Here is a 21,214-nt window from a genome sequence, read left to right as displayed (position 1 = left end):
CATGTGCCTGCACAGACAGACAGACAGACAGACAGACAGACAGACAGACAGACAGACACACACACACACACACACACACACACACACACACACACAAACACGTAAATACATAAAGAGTTAAAAATAATATTAAAATAAAAATTCTAGTTGTTTGGTTTCAAAAAACAAAAAAGAGAAAGTTAAAGTAAAACCTCTACAAAAGGTAAATGTAAGTTTCTTCTAAAAAAATCTTGGAAATCTATGGGGACTTTGGGAGCTCTTCCCACATGGAGGGATATTCTCTGAGCCTAGACACAAGGGGGTGGGCCTAGGCCCTATCCCAAAGAATATGACAGACTTTGAAGACCCTTTATGGAAGGCCTCACCCTCCCTGGGGAGCAGAAAGGATATAGGATAGGCAGGGTGTTAGTTGGGAGAGGCAGGGGAGGAGGGGAGGGAGAGGGACCTGGGATTGACATGTAAAATAATTTTTTTTCTAATAAAAAAAATCATGGTTGGAATGGGGATACTCTGAGTAGGAACTTCTGAGTGACTAGATCCTGCTGAGGCTGGAGGCGAGAAGGTGCAAGCCAGGATCAGTTCCCTTTTCTTTTTTCTGGGGGGATTTGCTCTCACAGTATAGCAGTAACACTGTATCCTTGAATCTCCTCTGTCCCTTCTTGACTACTATAGTGTTTTCTTCCCACTACCTCACCTCAGATATGCTCCATCTCCTCACCTGCATTTCACACTAACTCTTAGCAACAATATGGCCTACCCATGTCAGAAAATTCCTCTTTAAAACTGACACTAATTTCTCATGTCTGTAATCTTACTTCCACTGTATGGATAGCATAGTAGTCTTTCTGAGCTAGAGTTCCCAAGTTTCAATTCACCAGTCAGCCAGTGGTTGGTTGGTTTGGGATAAAAACACCCATCATTCATATACTATAAACAAGGAGGGGCAGGGAAAGATGCTTATATAGCAAGAGTTGTAAGGGAGGCATGAGATGATAGGCATGTTTTGAACTAGTAGAGACAAATAGTAAACTATAATCAACCTATAGTAGTTCCTAAATTTATTTTGAGCCATTCTTCTATCATTGTGCACTAGGAGGAAATAAAGGGACTGAAGAACACAACTCTTAACATATGAGAAATTGCACAGAAGCAATGGTAGTCTCCAGTTTTACTCCTAGGTACACTTTCTCAGAGATCAAGGAATAGAAGAGTTCATGAACTAAGTGGAAGGGTTTGAATGATATAGTTTGTCAAAGCAATTTAAAACATGTAGTGAGAAGCAAGGAAAAGAAAATCCAAAAGAAATATATTAGAAATATGTTTCTCTGAGATTTGAGAAAAACAGTCCATGATGCCTAAGGACAGAAGGTACCTGGATCCCAAACACATAGCCTTTCATAGAGACATATGAGCTAGTCCACACAGCATATTATAGCTCATTAATTTATCTGAAGGGCAGTTATAGATTTTATTTTTATTTCTTGGGCAGAGGACACCCTGGGATGTGATAGAGCCATACTGGGTGGCTGAAGTTTGGATTACTGTCAGCCCAGAGGCAACATAGTTTATTATTTTTTATACCATTTTCATTTGTTAATGATAATATTGTTGATTCTGTGATGTGTTTATTTCTGAACAGTTGATGAGTTACTTAGTAGTAGTATTTATCTTGTGGATTCTGCCTTTGTTTTATAAACTGCTTGCTAGGTCCTAGCATAAACATTGTTTTTAGGATAATATAGGTTAATTTTATTTGGGGAGAAGTTACTTACATAAGAAACCAATAACACACAAGTTCCAGCTCTGAGGATCAACACTCAGCTGCTTTCTGTGACCTGACCAGAAACAAGAGAGAGCAAGCCTGTCCTGGTCCCCGGGCCAAATCTCACACGCTCACTTATGTACCTGTGACCATGCCCAAAAGTAAGAACATACGCCCTAAAGTCCTGTTGCCAGTGAAGCAACAAGAGCAAATAGCATTAACACTTACAATGGTTCCCATCAGTTCTCTTTATTATATTTGTGTTATGGAAAAGAACTAAATAGTATCAAATGATAAACATATCATAGCCCCACCCCTATGGCACATATTGCTGAGATAAAACCTCCACCTACTTATCGCCCTCATCAGTATTTAGATGTAGCTATAACTACTAAGTAGGAAGCAGAAACTGAGTGATGTCATACAATTTGTGCAAAACTCGTGATGCAATAAATGGTAATACTGTATTTTACATGAAGAAGTCTTTTCTTTTCATGTTGCCAAGACACACAAAGCTGCAAGGGAGTCTGTTTTATCTCTTCTTATACATTTATTCTCTTTCCAGAAATATTGTGATTTCTTAATACAGTAATAGCTACTATTAAGTTACGCAATAATAAATTATAGTTTCTTTCTTGAAGAAAATCTTAGAATTTCTATTAAAATAAAAATTTAGTTTCGCAGACACTCTTTTCTTTGTTAATATTTTTTAAAACTTTGTCATGACACACACCTAAGACTCCCTGTGATGTGGTATCTTGTCCTCCAACATAATTGCATGAAAGTGCAGAGAAAAATACAAAGAAAAATTCTGAATACTTTAAAAGAAACTGCCCTTTGCTTTAGCAAGTCGGACTGTACAACCAGAGCCACGAGTTTCACAAAAACTATCCTCCTATCACATAATTTGTGTTAGGGAATATGACAATAGAAAAGTAATATGACTTACAAAAGGCAAAATTTCAGATACTGAAGTAGAAAAATATGAAAATCAAAACAGTAGCAAATACTTAAAAAATGAACCTGTTGACTGTAGGGAATCTTGACATGTGTGGCTCTGCTGCTAAAATGGCCTTTTATTGAACCGAGGACATCTGCTTATGGAGTTGTCTTCAAGGAACACTGCATATTGCTCAGCCAGGGACAGTGGCTCAATTCTCTCAACATCTTTAATGTCTGACCCACTGTTTCATACAGAAAATATCTCAATAAATTAAATAATTTATTTCAAAAATTGCTAGCTGTTTCTACTATATTGTTTCCTTATTTCCTTCTTCCTAAACTGGCTTCTCACTTCTACTTTCCCTCCCTCTATTCTCTCCCCCCCTGCAAACTTTTCATTTGTTAGATAATTTTGGTACTCTGTCAGGGATGCATTTAAATCAAGCTGTCTCACCCTCCCCTCTTCTCTTGCTCACTGTTATCCTTGAAGGTACTCTCATCACTGAACTAGTATAAAGGAGAGAATGCTTTTTGAATGTTACTAGGTTCAAAGGTATTATGACCCATCTCTTCATAAGTACCACGAATGAAAGTTTTTCTTAATAAGGCAGAAATGAGGCAGAACATCTAAGCTGCTAGCTCAGAAATGATATTCAAGAAAGTTACTCATGTAACTTGTCAACCTCTTGGTTTTTACTGTATAGTCATTCCTAGTTTTCTGGGACATAAAAATGTGTCATTTAAAAGATATTAGGTACATTTTTTTTCCAGTAGAACATGGTTAACGAGTCTCAGATATTGTAAAAAGTTGTGAAGCCTACAATTCTGGTGCTTCCAATACTGCAAATTCTCCTAATGTAGCCAGAAGGTAGCATGGATTATAATGCGTGGGTTAGCAAAGTATAAAATTGCTCTGTTTTATATGTTTTGGATAATAAACTCACAAAATTAATTTGGAAATGAAAATGTTAGCAGGAGAGATTTACAGACATGGTCTTATGCCTTATTTTATTTCATATATATACATTGTAGTATGAAGTCTGAGATTAGGTAAAGTAATGGCATGTCCAAATTCCCACAGTGAACCTGAAGATTTATTCCTACTTCTATGCTATTCATCCATTTACTCATTCATTCAACACAGGCAATAAGTAAGATCAAGTCCTAACTATCCCTAAAATATCTTATATGTTTCAAATGCTGTGATCTTCTCATTCCCAAACACTTTCTTACTGTATGACAATGAGGATTCTCCACAAATGCTCTTCTAGTGAAGGCTTGGTCTCCTGCTGATGCTGGCTGAGAGGTGACTGGTTGATGAGGATGCTAACTGTACCAATGAGTAGGTTCATAGGTTTGTATCAGAAGGGACTGCTAATAGGTAAGGTCTAGTTGGAGGCAGGAAGTCACATGTTAGGTGCCTTTGAAGGTTACTTATTGTCCTGGTCCTCTTTCAGTTGCTCTGCATTCTGACTTCTCTGAATTGAGCTGCTTTGCAGTACTCAGGCTTTCATTGTTATGTTGTTTTGCCTTGCCTGGCTTAAAGCAGCATATAGTGAAACCCTAGAAACCTTGAGCAAAATCAGCCCCTCTTCTATGAAGTTGTTTTTCTTCAGGTATTTGCCACTGCAATAGAAAACTAATGCCCTCTATACCTCTTTGTCAGGTGTCTCCCTTCTAACTTTTCACTTTTCTTGGCTACATCTCTCTCCTACTACTTCTCTTTTCTTGGATACTTAGAGAATTTATTAAGCAACTTCTGGGCTCGAGGCCAGGCATTATAGACTAAAATTTCTACTCAAGGGGCTCATTGTACAAATGTAGATTGATATGTCAAGCTCTGAATTACAGTGTATGATAAAAATCCTGCTTTACATTTACGTTCAGCTCTTCCATCTAGCCCACAATAACATCTCAATTAATTTTTAGAGAATAAATGAATTTAAAATTAGAGACTAGTTTTAAATAATCTTTCATTTTTTAGAGTTGCTTGTGTATAATGTAAATGTAATACATGTTTCCGGGATTAAAATTGAGTGGATTACAATTCCACACAAATCTTGTGAGAACCAGGTCCTGTGTCATTATTGCTGGTTTCTTCTTTTCCTTTATGATCTTTGTTTTGTAGATTGTCTACTTATTATGTGCAAAATGCATTGTGTTGACTGAAGTGAACATTATTATCCTTGTTTTTACATATGAACTAATTGAAGCATAGAGAAATCATCAGTCTATAAAGCAGAGGAAGGTTGGATTTGGTTTCATGGTGCATGCTCTTAATTATGGTTCTTCACCTTAGTTATAGCGTGGGAGATAAAATTATAGGTTGAGTGTGAAGTCACCTGAACTATTTTCTATGAGTTTGAACAAATTAATCCCATTGAGTTTTAGCTTGTTGGAAAATTGGAATAGTAATACTTAAATTATTGCCTTGGGCTTAAATAAATACCCATCATATACCTAGATATAAAGAAATCTACTCTTTCCCTGCTCTTCTCTCTTTAGAGACCAAGCATGGGGCTTGTTAAGTCCTTATAAACCAGGAGATCTTATATTTCATTTCATAGTGTGAATTCTTGTTTGTTACTCTTCACAGCTGTTTATTCTGTAATATACACACCCACAAAGCAACACACACACATTTATATGTCACCATGAAACTATTGCATTTAATATCTACCACACTGCTGAGAGATGGGGAGAGAGAGAGATAGAGAGAGAGAGATAGAGAGAGAGAGAGAGAGAGAGAGAGAGAGAGAGAGAGAGAGGTAAATGTCACCACAAAACCTATTACATTCAGTATTTACCTATCTACCACAGAATAACAAACAAGAATCTCACTTTGTAGATAAATGTATTTATGTGTATACATAGATGTATACATATATACATTCACCCTGTTACACAATTATTCCGACCCTCTTCCTCTTTATCCTCTCCCACATTCTTCATAAGCCCATTTTCCTTTAATGTCTCTATTAGTTTGGGTTTCTATTGCTGTGAGGAAACACCGTGACCCAAAAGCAAGTTGTGGAGGAAACTTACACTTTCATATTGCTATATATATTGAAAGAAGTCAGGACAAGAACACAAACAGGGCAGGAACCTGGAGGTAAGAGCCATGGAGGCCACAGAGGGGTTTGGTTTACTGGCTTGCTCCCCCGGCCTACTCAGCTTTCTTTCTTTCTTTTTCATTTTTTTATTTGAATTAGAAACAAGATTGTTTTACATGACAATCCCAGTTCCCTTCTCCCTCCCATCCTCCCCTAACACCCTCCCCAACTAAAACCCTACCTATCACATATCCTTTCTGCTTCCCCTGGATGGTGAGGCCTTCCATAGGGTGTCATCAGTGTCTATTGTATCCTTTGGGATAAGGCCTAAGTCCATCCCCTTGTGTCTTGGCTTAGGGAGTATTCCTCTATGTAGAATGGGCTACATACCAAACACAGTTCCCCCATCCTTCTTCTCTTACTCCCTGTATCCCCCTTTCCACCCTTCATCTACTCCTCATAGCTGGTAAAGTTTTCCTTGGGGAGTCAACAAAGTCTAGCAGGACCAAGCTCCCCTCCCCACTGCCCCGAATCAAGTCTGAGCAAAGTATCCCATCATAGGGAATGGGCTCCAAAAATTGAATTCATGCCCCTGGAATAGGTACTGGTGCCACTGGCAGGCCCCCCCCAAACAGATGAAGTCAAATAACTGTCACTGACATTCAGAGGGTCTAATTCAGTCCCATTGAGGTTCCTCAGCTGTTATTCCAGAGCTTGTGAGTGCCCAGTAGCTTTGGTCAGATGTTTCTCTGGTTTTCCTCATCATGGTCTGGACCCTCTTTGTTCATATGATCCTTCCTCCCTCTTTTCAACTGAACTCCAGCTCAGCCCAGTGCTTGGCTGTGAGTCACTTCGTCTGTTTCCATCCCACCGGATGTAGGTTTTTTTGATGACAATTAGAGTAGTCATTAATCTTATTAAAGGGGAAGGCCTATTCAGACACTCCATCATCCCTAGGAGTCTTATTTGGGGCCATCCTTGTGGATTCCTGAGAATTTCTCTAGCACCAGGTTATCCCCTAACCTCATAATGACTCCCTTTGTCAAGATATCTTTCTTTCTTTCTTTCTTTCTTTCTTTCTTTCTTTCTTTCTTTCTTTCTTTCTTTCTTTGTTTTTTGAGACAGGGTTTCTCTGTGTAGCTTTGGAGCCTATCCTGGCACTTGCTCTGTGGCCTTGAACTCACAGAGATCCACCTGCCTCTGCCTCCCGGGTGCTGGGATTAAAGGCATGTGCCACCAACGCCCGGCCAAGATATCTCTTTCATTGCTCCCCCCTTCTATCCCTTCCCTAACTTGGTCTTCTTGGCCCTTCTTGTTGCAATCACCCATCCCCTCCCTTCTACCCCAATCCCAGTTGACTCAAGAGGTCTCAACTATTTTCCCTTCCTGGGACCCTCCATGTGAGTCCCTCTTAGGGTCCCCCCTTTTTACCTAGCTTCTCTCAGGTTATGAATTGTAGACTGGCTATTCTTTGCTTTATATCTAATATACACTTATGAGTGAATACAAACCGTGTTTGTCTTTCTGGGCCTGGGTTACTTCACTCCGGATAGTTTTTTCTAGTTCATCCATTTGCCTGCAAATTTCAAGATGCCAGTGTTTTTTACTGCTGAGTAAAAGATGTAAATATAACACATTTTCTTTATCCATTCTTCGGTTGATGGGCATCTAAGTTGTTTCCAGGTTCTGGATATTACAAGAAATGCTGCTATGAACATAGTTGAGTAAATGAGGCCAGGACCACCAGCCCAGGGATGGTTCCACCCACAATGGGCTGGGCCTTCCCCCATAATCACTAATTAAGAAAACACCCTGTAGGCAGATCTTATGGAAGCATTTTCTCAGTTGAGGTTCCCTCCTTTCAGATAACTCCAGATTGTGTGAAGTTGACATAAAGTATCCAAAACAATGTCCTTTTCTCTTTCTTTTCAACTCTACATATATGAGAGAAAACAGGATTTTTGTCTTTCTGAGTCTGACTTGTTTTCCTTAACACGGTCACATTCAGTTCCACTTGGGATTTGCAAACAATACCATTTGTTCTCCTTTATGGCTGCTTAAACTCATTGTATGAGCATGTATATTAATCTCATAACTTGTCTATTGTGAATAGTTCAGACATAGGATAATCAGAAGACCTGGAGGATCTAGTCCTATTTTCTTAATATCTCACAATTATGTTCAAATGATTCATTCTGCTAACCTTTTCTCTACTGTGTTAGGATTCCAATTATTAATGCATGTATATCAGTGTGAGTAGATAAGAATGTCTTTCATCCTCTGGATCACCTGATCTCTGTTGATGCAGAAGCAGCAGCCAGGAAGGGATGTTCCCTCATCCAGTGTTCAGTATGGTATGTTGAACTGCTGCTAAAGTTGTGTGAGTTGGAATTGACCATAAATCTGGGCATCTAATGATATTCTGCAGATGGGGAAAACTGCTGTTTTCCTCAGTAGATAGACAAAAGAATATACTTCCAAATTGCCACTGAAGTTATTTTAGTAATTTGTACTTATCTGAGTAGGGTGTCCTGAACAAAAGACATAATGATCTTCATTTTGTCAAACATACAGAGTCATTTCTGTAGCAAAATGCCCACACCCCTAGAATGGGATATCACATATGGTTTGCAGGATTTGACTTCTGCTTATCTTATGTCTTTTATTTCCAGTCACTCATGAGTATGCAGTCTGAAACCAAGTCACATAAAACAATCATCATCCCCACCCCCAGCCCATTTCACTCTCTCCTTCCAAATCTATTGTCTTTTTTTTTGGTTGGGATTCATTGATTTGGCCGAAATCTCATCTTATTCAATCAGACTTCTTTAGCAATCTTTCCTTTGAGTTTCCAGGAAGAGTTGAATATATTTCTCCCAGTGTTCTCACACAGTTCAGTTTGCCCATCAAGTGTAGAGTATCTCCATTCATTCAGCATATGTTTATTGAGAGATTCTAAGGAATGATGAGCAAGATAGATATCCCTTGCCCTTCTACAGCATGCAGACCTAACAAATGTTTAATATCATTTTTTCTTCCTCTTTACCACTTACTTACCACTAACTTGGGTAAGGAACATAACTTTCTTTCCTATTTTCCCTCATGTTCCTCACTAATATATGCTCTTGTTGATAACAAGAATGGAGGTACCATAACAGTGGGAGACATTTTTGGTTTACAGAGAAATCAGAGACTAGGGAAATGTCTGGAGATCTACAAAGATGACACCAGCTAACAATCTAAGCAACGGAGGAGAGGCTACCTTAAATGCCCTCCCCTAATAATGAGATTGATGGCTAACTATAGCCATCCTATAGCCTTCATCCACCAGCTGGTGGAAGCAGAAACAGACACCTACAACTAATCATTGAACTGAACTGGAACCCAGATGCAGAGAAGGACGAGTGAAGAGCAAAGGGGTGAAACCAGGCTGGTGAAACCCACAGAAACAGCTGACCTGAACATCGGGGAACTCTTGCTCCCCAGTCTGATAGCTGGAATACCAGCATGGGACTGATCCAGAACCCAGGAACATGGGTTTCAGTGAGGAAACCTCAGAAATCTACAGGACCTCCTGTAATAGTTCAGTACTTATCTCTAGCATAGGTGTGGACTTTCGGAGCCCATTCCATATAGAGGAATACTCCCTGAGCCATGACACATGGGGGTGGGCCTAGGCCCTATCCCAAAGGATACAATAGACTCTGATGACACCCTATGGAAGGCCTCACCATCCATAGGGAGCAGAAAGGATATGTGATAAATAGGGTTTTAGTTGGGGGAGTGTAGGGGATGACGGGAGGGAGAAGGGAACTGGGATTGTCATGTAAAACAATCCTGTTTCTTATTCAAATAAAAAAAGTTGAAAAAAAAACGTTATTATAGATCCTTTCTATTCTTTCTGGTTTCCGTTACAGGGAGTTTGTGGCCTGTAGAAACACTGAACTGTCTGTCACTTCACTATATTTTAGAAGTCTTACATTTTAAAGATATATAGATTTATTGACTTATTCTCTTTGCTAGAGATGGCTAATATTTCTGAGTGTCTTAGGATGTGAGTGTATGTTAATTTGAATGTAAAGGATCTCAATGTGCTTACCTTGATCTTTATACTTTTATTACTGTCAGTTCTATTATTAGTTAGCATATGTCAGGTATATTTATTTTAGATCATTGTTCTAAAAATCACACATGATAGTTTATATTCAGCTTTGTTCAATTAATGTTTGATCTGCATTTTGAATAGAGTTCAAAACCAAAACTTTTAATGATTGCACTAAATTGAGATCACAGTCTAATTCATCAGCTCCAAAAGGCTGATTAATTAAACAGCTTATTTGCATTTTGTCATCAGTATAAGCGATTCTATGATTAACATCTTGGATTTGACTTTTTCCATATTTTGAATTTCTACAGATATGCTTAGTAACTATCAATAAAATTCTTCATAGGCTCATGATTTCCAATATTTCCTAAAGCTAAGGAACAATCCACATTGTTCCCAATTATAGAAAGTTCTGTTATATGGAACATGCAGATACATAGATGTATAAAACTAAAGATATATAGATTGTGGCATATGCTGCCTTACCACTGCTATAAATAAAATTGCCATATTGCTATAAGTTATCTTATTAAGATTTATATATTTTCTGTTGATATGGTTTTCTTTTTTGTAATTTGCTTCCTTCACATTTCATGTTTTTTTTTTTTAATTTGTTTTTCAAAGCAGGGTTTCTCTGTGATACAACCCTGACTGTGTATGTCTCACTTCATAGACCAGGCTGGTCTTGAACTCACAGAGATCTGCCTGCCTCTCCCTCCCAACTGCTGGGATTAAAGCGGTGCCACCATGTCCAGCTACATTCCATGCTTTTAATCACTGTGATCTTAGTATATTCTTTATAAGGCCTTGAATGCAACAGTATTATTTCATGAATAATATTTCTTACTTTGTACTCATATTTCTCTTTCTCCTTCTTTTTCTGGCATTGAGGATTGAAACTAGAGCCCACACTGCTAGGCAAGTGGCTTATGGCCCAGGAGTTTATTTTTTGTTATGATTTAAGATGTCCACTTTAAGGATCCCCAGTATTTAATTCAAATTTCATAGAAAAATAAAAAATCAAACAAAAATTACATTAAGCTGTAATGACAAGAAATACAACTAAAATACTCAAAAAAACATGACAAAAGCTTGCATTTGTTGTATGTGAACAAAGCATAGTTTAAATATTTAGTGTTGTTATGCCCTTACTTACACATATAAAGTTGCACCAATTACTCTTTTAGTTAAAGTCAATGCCCACTCTGTTTCTTATTATCAGAATACTTCCCTACAAAAGTATCTTTGTATTCTGGCTTAATTCACATTGCCACATATCTTCCTCAAATAGTAATGTTACTTTACAATGTGGAATTTGTTGAATACAACCTATCAAAGCATCTCATTCTTACATGGTGCCATATCAATAATGCTACTATATTCCTGTATCAGATCTATGTATTTATTTTTCCATATTACAAGTAAGTTATACAAATATAAATATGTGTTTGATTTGTTAATCTCCTGAATGCTTGTTTAAGGCAAGAAAAACTAGCAAGCTTTACTCATTTGTCCATTGTGGCAATAAAGAAGATGCTTCCTTTCACATTAGAAATATACTATATATTATAATATTAAAACAATGACAAAAATTCAGTGCACAATTCAAGAGAATTTTTTCCAAAGATATTATTCACAGTATCTGTCTTTCATACACCATGTGACTATTTTTTTAGAGTAGGGCAGAAATAATAAAGAGTAGGCTTAAAAGTTACAGCCTGTCTTTGAGAGAAGCCAGGACAGGAATGAAGTGTTAATCTAATTAATCTAAATAAAATCCCAGAGTCAGATATTGGGGTAAAGGCTGAAAGATCAGAGAAGCAGAGCAGTCACCAGAGACTTCTTTCCTCTCTGATTTCTCCCACCAAAAGTGCCGAGATCCTCTTTCCTTCCTGCCTTATCACTTCCTGTCTCTGTGTCTACAGTCTTCCAAATCTCAATGATTAACTAGTGGCTATTTCTGCCCTCTGACTTCAAGCAAGCTTTATTTGTTAGAACACAAAGTATCACACAACACAGGAATGCAAGGCAGGAATTAGGAGACAGGAATTGAGGCAGAGACCATGGAGGAACACTGCTTACTGGCTTTGTTCCTCTGGGTTGATCACCCAACCTTCCTTATTCAATTTAGGCCCACCTATACGGGGTGGCACTGCCACAGTGGGCTAGACCCTCCTGCATCAGTACTTTATCATGTGTTGTTTGTCTTTTGGGGCCCTGGTTACCTTTCTCAGAATAATTGTTTCCAGATCCATTCATTTACCTAGGGAATGCAGAACTTCATTTTTCTTTAGAGTTGAATAATGTTCCTTTGTGCATATATACATGGATATTTACTTTATCTCTCCTCTTCATCACAGTTAAGGAATGAAGCACAGTTACATTGTTTACCAGGGTACGAAGCCTGCAGACATCTGGTGTATGTACTTTGTGCTTTAATGAGCAAGAAATTCTGCTTTATTCTCTTTAGTAACAGTAACGTGAACTTGATCATGATTAAAGTACGTTGAGGGACAGATGTGCTAAATCCTTTTGTAGGTGCTGATGATAGAAGCTGATTAATTGTCTGTTTAGAAATTTCCATCCAGAACTGCATTATATAATGGAGAAGGATACAGCAGTCACTTTTCTGTTGCTTTGATAAAACCCCATGACCAAGGACCACTTATGGAAGGAAGAGTTTGTTTTGGGATTACAGTTCCAGATGGATGGAGTAGTCAGTAGGATGAGGAGGTATGGCATCTCATGGTGTCAGGAGCAGGAAGTGGAGAGGTCATACCTCCACTATAGACACAAAACAGACAGTGCACATTGAAAGAAGATTGTTATCTTTATTCCACTAGTAAGGCTGGGCCACCTCCTGGAACAGCATGGGAACCAAGTGTTCAAATGTCTGAGACTACAGGGGCATTTCTCACAGAAGTCACCCTTGCCCCGATGCTGTCTCCTTTTCCTGCTCCTCCTTGTCTTCTCTTCATCTTCCTGCTCCTCCTATGTTTTCTTCCCCTTCAGAAAGGAAATTACAAAAATGTATTTTGGGGAAAAACCAGTTTTAAATAAGTATGACCAAAAACTATTTTAATATAATAGTTAGAAAATCTTGATGCTGAGAGAATGATCCCAGGAAATACTAACTTAAAAATTCCCAGAGATGTGTTTTGAACGGAAAAAGATCCATATACTTTTAAAATTCATTACTATTTTAGTGCCTGAGTGACTTACTTGCTGTGGTTCTAACTCTTGGACAGGTAAAGATATTTAATGTATTTTCTAACCAATCTACATTCCAATAAACCAAAAAATGAGAATAAACCTCTCATTTTCTTTTTTTTCCCAGTGAAATATTGGGCATTGATTTGTTTATGTATACGTGATTGTTCATTTGGTTTTCTTTTTTTCCTTTCTCTCCATTTTTATTTAAATTAGAAACAAGATTATTTTACATGTCAATCCCAGTTCCCTCTGCCTCCCCTTCTTCCCTACCACCCCCCAACTAACGCCCTACCTATCCCATACCCTTTCTGCTCCCAAGGGAGGGTGAGGCCTCCCATAGGGGGTCTTCAGAGAAACCTCTCATTTTTTGAACCTTCAATTAGTTAATTAACAAAAACTTCCATGCACATATCAGTTCAAACTTCTTTCTGGTATTCTACATGCTTACGATCTCAGAGTCTCTTAGAAAACTTTAGGTCACACTTTGTATAGTAATATGGGGAAATGGTGTAAAGTAATGTAAGGGACATTGCATAGTAATGTAGGAGGACATTGTATAGTAATATAGGAGGCATTGTACAGTAATATGTTGGGCTTTGTAGGGTAAGATAGGGGGACATTGTATAGTAATCTATGAGAATAGGACAGAATCCACCAGCAGATAAAATGAACTTTTGTGGGACAACAAAAATACAGATGTCAAAGATGAGGACCATAGTTTGATCTTCAGAATTCTTTTAAAAGCCAATATGTCAGCACATGTCTGTAACCCCATCATTTGAGAGGGGAGTTGGAGACAAGATAATCCATGGAACTAGTCTGGAATCCTTGGTGGAAAAAACAACAAAGGTCCCCATCTTAGTCAAGGTAAAAAGCAAGGACTGACACCTGAGGTTGTCCCCTGACCTCCACTTTTGTGCACTGTCATGCAGGTACCCATACTTCTATAGGAAACATTCACGAATAAAACACAAAGATATAAGATTTACTCATTATTCATTGAATGGCATTTATATTTTAGGTACTTGCTACAAGCCTGGATATACACAGCAATAGTGAGTATAGTAATCAGTATTAGACCAATCAATCTATAGAAGAGCCTGCCTTTCTGACTTGGACAAAAGCATATTTCTCAGACCTTTCTGTTCTTTCCTTATGATCCTCCTTTAGCTAGGTGTCATAGACAAGCCTGCTGAGAGCAGCACACAGCCAAAACACAGCCCTTTCCTCCAGCCTGAGTGTGATCACATTCTCAAGCAAAGTCTTAACACTTTTCTCATTCTCTTACAGCAACCCTCCCTTTCAGTCCAATAGTCTTTCAACATTCAATGTTATTGTGAGCTTCAATTCCCCTTTGTTTCTCAGTCTTTGCTCTACATGTGCTATGGCTGATTTGGGTGCCTGTTATCTGTGATCTCATAATGTTGTGCCCTTTTGTGTAACATGACACTTAACAGACCAGCTTCTTTCCCAATGCTTGTAAACCCTTTGAGATAAGTAGAATTTTGTTTTTCTATTTCTATCATATACTATAAACAAATCACTTAAAAGACGTTCAGTTAACAAATTAACAATCAAGAAAATCCATATATATTGAGGGCATGTTTTCTGTTAATTGATATGTATATGTGTATGTGTGTGTGTGTGTGTATTCCAACATCCTCTCCTTTTAGTCTTAAGTATTACCTTACATATTTTATATATTGGAAAATAGACACTCAAGGAAATTCAATAATTTGTACTAAGCCATTCGCAGCTCTTACTAGAAATGGAGGATTCAGACTATGCTTTCTTTTTCTGTTGCCCTAATTAGCCTATAAGCAGTTACCAACTCCAATATGTGTAATATACTTCCATTTCCCAAAGCTCATATCAGTTGAAATAAACATTCTGACATAATAACAAACCTGTTTGTATAGCCCCACAAACTCTGCCTTTTGATGGCAAATGCTGGCTGTGTTAGTTAATGTTTGCATAGTGACTGTTGCATACTATGTACTCTTATAAGTGCTTAAAACATTTTAACCTTCATATCTCATGAACTGTCTGCAAAAGTTATTATTGTTACCTCATATTAGAGTTCATAGAGAAAGATTATGCAACTTTCTCAAGGTCACACAGACAGCAATGATGTAGAACTGAGATCTAAACTTATGAAATATTGAACTTAGAAATATTGTTTTGACCATCATGTTTTGTTTTCTACAAAAGTATTAATAGAGGTCTTTTTTGTTAACCTTCCTCTGATATTCTTGGTTCTTGTGTTGAAGTGATCTGTGTGCTGAAATGTAAGATATTCAGGCAGGACCAGCACTTTAGGCATCCTTATAGAATCTCATATGAGTGCTATTTTATGTTAATGCAAGTCATTGTGCACTTGAGTCAGGAAGTAAAGATTGATTGTGTGGCTTCGTTGTGTACCAATCATTCTTTTATTTATAGCAAATTGATTATTTAAGACTATTAGTACCTATTTATAAAATATTGGTAGGGAAATTAATAATAAATTATCAACTAGATCTCATTTGCATTTTAGTTAGCATTGAAAGTGAAGGGTAGTTCAACATTTGGTTCTTTGCAATCTATTATTTTACTATTCCTGTGCAGTTTCAATATAATCCTGAATAAATATGTCTTTAATCTTGAATTGAGGCTATAGCAATGCCCAAGGGCATCAACTGTAATAAGTATTTTTTCTTATTAAGTGCATGGGTATATCTAACAGTTTCAACTCATAATTTAGAAGGTAAAGTATTAGAAATGTATTTATATCCAGAGAGAGTTTAACTGAAATATTAATAATAATAAAACCTACCAGCAACATTACATGTATGTGACACTGAAAAACAGGAATTTTTTTAGAAGTCCCTGTGTAGCATCAGTTGAACTGAGATTGATATTTTGTTTCTACCATATCCTAGGTTTTCTTTTTTCCTTCTCATTTGGAAAATAGATGTGATTGTTACTGAGAGGATGGGCTATTAAAATCTTTCTATTATAGGAATTACTATTAGCAGATTATTTGGAAATTCTTCAGTTCTTAAATTTTATTTGGAAAATGAAGACATTAGTATTTATTCAGTGAACAATTTGGGGATAATGAGAAGATATAGGTTACAGGTTCAATGGTTATTAATTCCATATAAGAGGTTCTCAATACCTAGTTTTTTCTTTTTTTTCTCCAAACCATCACTTACCCATCTTAATGGTCAGTCATTACCAGTGAATTTTCATGAAATACTTCAGCTTCTTATATAGGGAGTGTGTATTTCAGTGAACAAGATCATGGAAATTCAGAGATTGAAATGAGTGCATAGTTCAATTTTGGAATTAATGTTGAATAGTTATTATTATTCCTGATCAATTTAAGGGCCTTATGGTTGTCTTGGCATCCATCATTTTATCTGGAATTGGATGTATAGGGAAGTCTATTTGAAAATTAAAAGTTTTCCTTAAAATCCACTCCAGTGTACTCCAGTGTTACCATCATAGAAGAACTGAGTGAGTCAATCACAGAGCCTTATGGAGATTCTGTCCCCCATGTACTGTAGCCTCAACTTCTCCCCATTTCTTCTTCAATTCTTTAGTGATTTGAAGTCATATACCTGCATCCTACTTGCAAGGAGTCCAGAAATGTTAGCTTCTCACTTCTACAATGGAGGCAGGCATACTAATGTAAAAAAAAAATAAAAAAAACCCTAAAATACAGAAAATGATCTGTAGATGGAGTTTTTTTTTGTTTGTTTTTTTATTTTATTTTATTAGTTCTAGTTAGGGAAGAAGCTTATTTCAAGTCCCTTCTCCCTCTCCCTCCCCTCACCCCCAAACTTCCTCCCCCACCCCAGCCCACCCCCCACCCCATCCACCCACCACTCCCCAGGCAGGGTAGGGCCCTCAACGGGGGCTCTGCAAAGTCCACCAAGTCTTCCTATGCTGATCCTGGGCCCTTCCCCATGTGTCCAGGGCCAGAGTGTAACCCTTCACGTGGGATGGGCTCTCAAAGTCCCTTCTTGCACCAGGGAAAAATACTAATCCACTACCAGAGGCTCCCTGGAGTGCAGAGGCCTCCTTATTGACATCCATGTTCAGGGGTCTGGATCAGTCTTGTACTGGCCTCCTGGACAGCATCTGGGGTCGATGTGCTCTCCCTTGTTCAGGTCACCTGTTCCTGTGGGTTTCTCCATCCTAGTACAGACCCCTTCGTTCTTCATTCCTCCCTCTCTTCAACTAAATTCCCGATTTCGGCTCATTGTATATCTGTGGATGTCTGTCTCTGTTTCCATCAGCCACTGGATGAGGGCTCTAGGATGGCATAAAGAGAAGTCATCAATTTTAGGGGGAGGGTTTTTAGGTTATCCTCTCCACCATTGCCTGGATTGTCAGATCGTGTCATCCTTGTAGGTCTCTGGAGATCTCCCTGGTTCCTGATCCCTTCTCGGGCCTACAGTGGCTCCCTCTGATATCGTATCTCTCATCTTGCTCTCTTTCCTCTATTCTTCCCCCAACTCAATGTTTCTGCCCCTCCGTTTCCTCTCCTCTACTCCTCTTCTCTTGCTCTTATTGTAGCAGCTCCTTTCCCCCCCACCCTCATGCCCCGAATTAGTTCATGCCACTTCCATTCCTGGGGACCATTTATCCCTTAGAGTCCTTCATGTTTCCTAGTTTCTTTGGTGAAGAGCATTATATACTGGTAATCTTTTGCTCTGTGTCTAAAATTCATATTTCAGTGAGTACATACCTTGTTTGTCTTTTTGTGACTGGGTTACCTCACTCAGTATGGTTTCCTCTAGTTCCATCCATTTGCCTGTGAATTTCAAGATTCCGTTGCTTTTTTCTGCTGAGTAGTACTCCATTGTATAGATGTGCCACATTTTCTCAATCCATTCTTCAGTAGAGGGGCATCTAGGTTGTTTCCAGGTTCTGGCTATTACAAACAATGCTGCTATGAACATGGTTGAACAAATGTCCTTGTTGTAAGTACATGCCCTATTTGGGTATATACCCAAGAGAGGAATGGCTGGATCTTGAGGTAGACTGATTCCCATTTTTCTGAGCAACCGTCATACTGATTTCCAGAGTGGTCTTACAAGTTTGCACTCCCACCAGCAATGGAGGAGTGTTCCTTTTTCTCCACAGACTCTCCAGCATAGATTGTCATTGGTATTTTTTATTTTAGCCATTCTGACAGGCGTGAGATGGTATCTCAGAGTTGTTTTGAGTTGCATTTCTCTGATGGCCAAGGATTTTGAGCACTTTGTTAAGTGTCTTTCAGCCATTTCAGATTCCTCTGTTGAGAATTCCCTATTTAGTTCTGCACCCCACTTTTTAATTTCATTGTTTGGTGTTTTGGTGGCTAGCTTCTTGAGCTCCTTATATATTTTGGAAATCAGTCCTCTGTCAGATGTGGGATCGGTGAAGATCTTTTCCCATTCTGTGGGTGGTCGTTTTATCCTACTGACTGTTTCCTTTGCCTTGCAGAAGCTTCTCAGTTTCAGGAGGTCCCATTTATTAATTGCAGACCTCAGTGTCTGTGCTACTGGCGTAATGTTCAGGAAGTAGTCTCCTGTGCCAATTTGTTCAAGGGTAGTTCCCACTTTCTCTTCTAGAAGATTCAGTGTGGCTGGATTTATGCTGAGATCTTTGATCCATTTGCACTTAAGTTTTGTGCATGGTGACAGGTATGGATCTATCTGTAATTTTCTGCATGTCCGAATCCAATTGTACCAGCACCATTTGTTGAAGATGCTGTCTTTTTTCCATTGTATAGATTTAGCACCTTTGTCAAAAATAAGGTATCCATAGGTGCGTGGGTCGATATCAGGGTTTTCAATTCGATTCCATTGGTCTATCAGTCTATTTTTGTGCCAATACCAAGCTGTTTTCAGAACTATGGCTCTATAGTAGAGCTTGAAGTCGGGGATGGTGATGCCTCCAGAAGATCCTTTATTGTAAAGAGTTGTTTTGGCTATCCTGGGCTTTTTGTTTTTCCATATAAAGTTGAGTATTGTTCTTTCAATGTCTGTGAAAAACTGTGTTGGGATTTTGATGGGGATTGCATTGAATCTGTAGATTGCTTTTGGCAGGATTGCCATTTTTACTATGTTAATTCTACCTATCCAAGAGCATGGGAGATCTTTCCATTTTCTGGTATCTTCTTTAATTTCTTTCTTTAAAGTCTCAAAGTTCTTATTGTACAGGTCTTTCACTTTTTTGGTTAGTGTTACCCCAAGATATTTTATGTTGCTTGTGGATATTGTGAAAGGTGATGTTTCCCTGATTTCTTTCTCATTGGATTTATCATCTGTATATAGTAGGGCTACTGATTTTTTTGAGTTAATTTTGTATCCTGCTACCTTGCTGAAGGTGTTTATCAGCTGTAGGAGTTCCCTGGTAGAGTTTTTCGGGTCACTAATGTAGACTATCATGTCGTCTGCAAATAGTGAAAGTTTTACTTCATCCTTTCCAATTTGTATCCCTTTGATCCCCTTTTCTTGTCTTATTGCTATAGACAGAACTTCAAGTATGATATTGAAGAGATATGGAGAGAGTGGACAGCCTTGTCATGTTCCTGATTTTAGAGGAAACGCTTTGAGTTTCTCTCCATTTACTTTGATGTTGGCTATTGGTTTGGTGTATATTGCGTTGATCATGTTTAGATATGTTCCTGTTATTCCTGTTCTCTCCAAGATCTTTATCATGAAGGGATGTTGGATTTTGTCAAAGGCTTTTTCAGCATCTAGTGAGATGATCATGTGGTTTTTCTTTTTCAGTTTGTTTATATAGTGGATTACATTGATGGATTTTTGTATGTTGAACCATCCTTGCATCCCTGGGATGAAGCCTACTTGATCATGGTGGATGATTTTTCTGATATGTTCTTGGATTCGGTTGGCCAATATTTTATTGAGTATTTTAGCATCGATGTTCATGAGGGATATCAGTCTGTAGTTCTCTTTCTTAGTCCTATCTTTGTGTGGCTTGGGTATCAAAGTGATTGTAGCCTCCTAGAAAGAGTTTGGTAATATCCCATCTGCTTCTATTGTGTGGAACAGTTTGAGGAGTACTGGAATTAGCTCTTGTTTGAATTTCTGGTAGAATTCTGCAGTGAAGCCATCTGGCCCTGGGCTTTTTTTGGTTGGGAGGCTTTTGATGACTGCTTCTATTTCATTAGGGGTTATAGGTCGATTTAAACTGTTTATCTGATCTTGATTTAATTTTGGTAAGTGATATTTATCCAGAAAGTTGTCCATTTCCTTTAGATTTTCCAATTTTGTGGAATACAGGTTTTCAAAGTATGACCTAAAGATTCTCTGGATTTCCTCAGTGTCCGTTGTTATATCTCCCTTTTCATTTCTGATTTTGTTAATTAGCATGCTCTCTCTCTGCCTTTTGGTTAGTTTGGCTAGAGGTTTGTCTATCTTATTGATCTTCTCAAAGAACCAACTCTTTGTTTCATTGATTCTTTGTACTGTTTTCCTAGTTTCTACTTTGTTGATTTCGGCTCTCAGGTTGATTATTTCCTGGCGTCTACTCCTCCTTGGTGTGTTTGCTTCTTCTTGCTCTAAAGCTTTCAGTTGTTCTGTCAATTCTCTAATGTGACTTTCCTCCAGTTTCTTCATGTGAGCACTTAGTGCTATGAACTTCCCTCTTAGCACTGCTTTCAGGGTGTCCCATAAGTTCGGGTATGTTGTGTCTACATTCTCATTAAATTCTAGGAAGTCTTTAATTTCTTTTTTTATTTCTTCCTCAACCCAGGAATGGTGCAATTGGGAGTTATTCATTTTCCACGCAAATGTAGGTTTTCTGCAATTCGTATTGCTGTTGAATTCTAGCTTTAATGCATGGTGGTCTGATAAGATACAGGGGGTTATTTCAATACTTTTGTACCTGTGGAGGTTTGCTTTGCTGCCAACTATGTGGTCAATTTTTGAGAAGGTTCCATGTGGCGCTGAGAAGAAGGTATATTCTTTTGTGTTTGGATGGAATGTTCTATAGATATCTGTTAAACCCAGTTGTGTCATAACTTCTTTCAGATCCTTTGTTTCTTTGTTAAGTTTCTGTCTAGTAGTTCTGTCCAATGGTGTAAAGGGGGTGTTGAAGTCTCCTACTATAAGTGTGTGTGGTTTTATGTGTGGTTTG

The sequence above is a fragment of the Cricetulus griseus genome, chromosome 3 (assembly GCF_003668045.3).
Source record: "Cricetulus griseus strain 17A/GY chromosome 3, alternate assembly CriGri-PICRH-1.0, whole genome shotgun sequence".
Lineage (NCBI taxonomy): Eukaryota > Metazoa > Chordata > Mammalia > Rodentia > Cricetidae > Cricetulus > Cricetulus griseus.
This window is presented reverse-complemented; position numbering follows the sequence as displayed.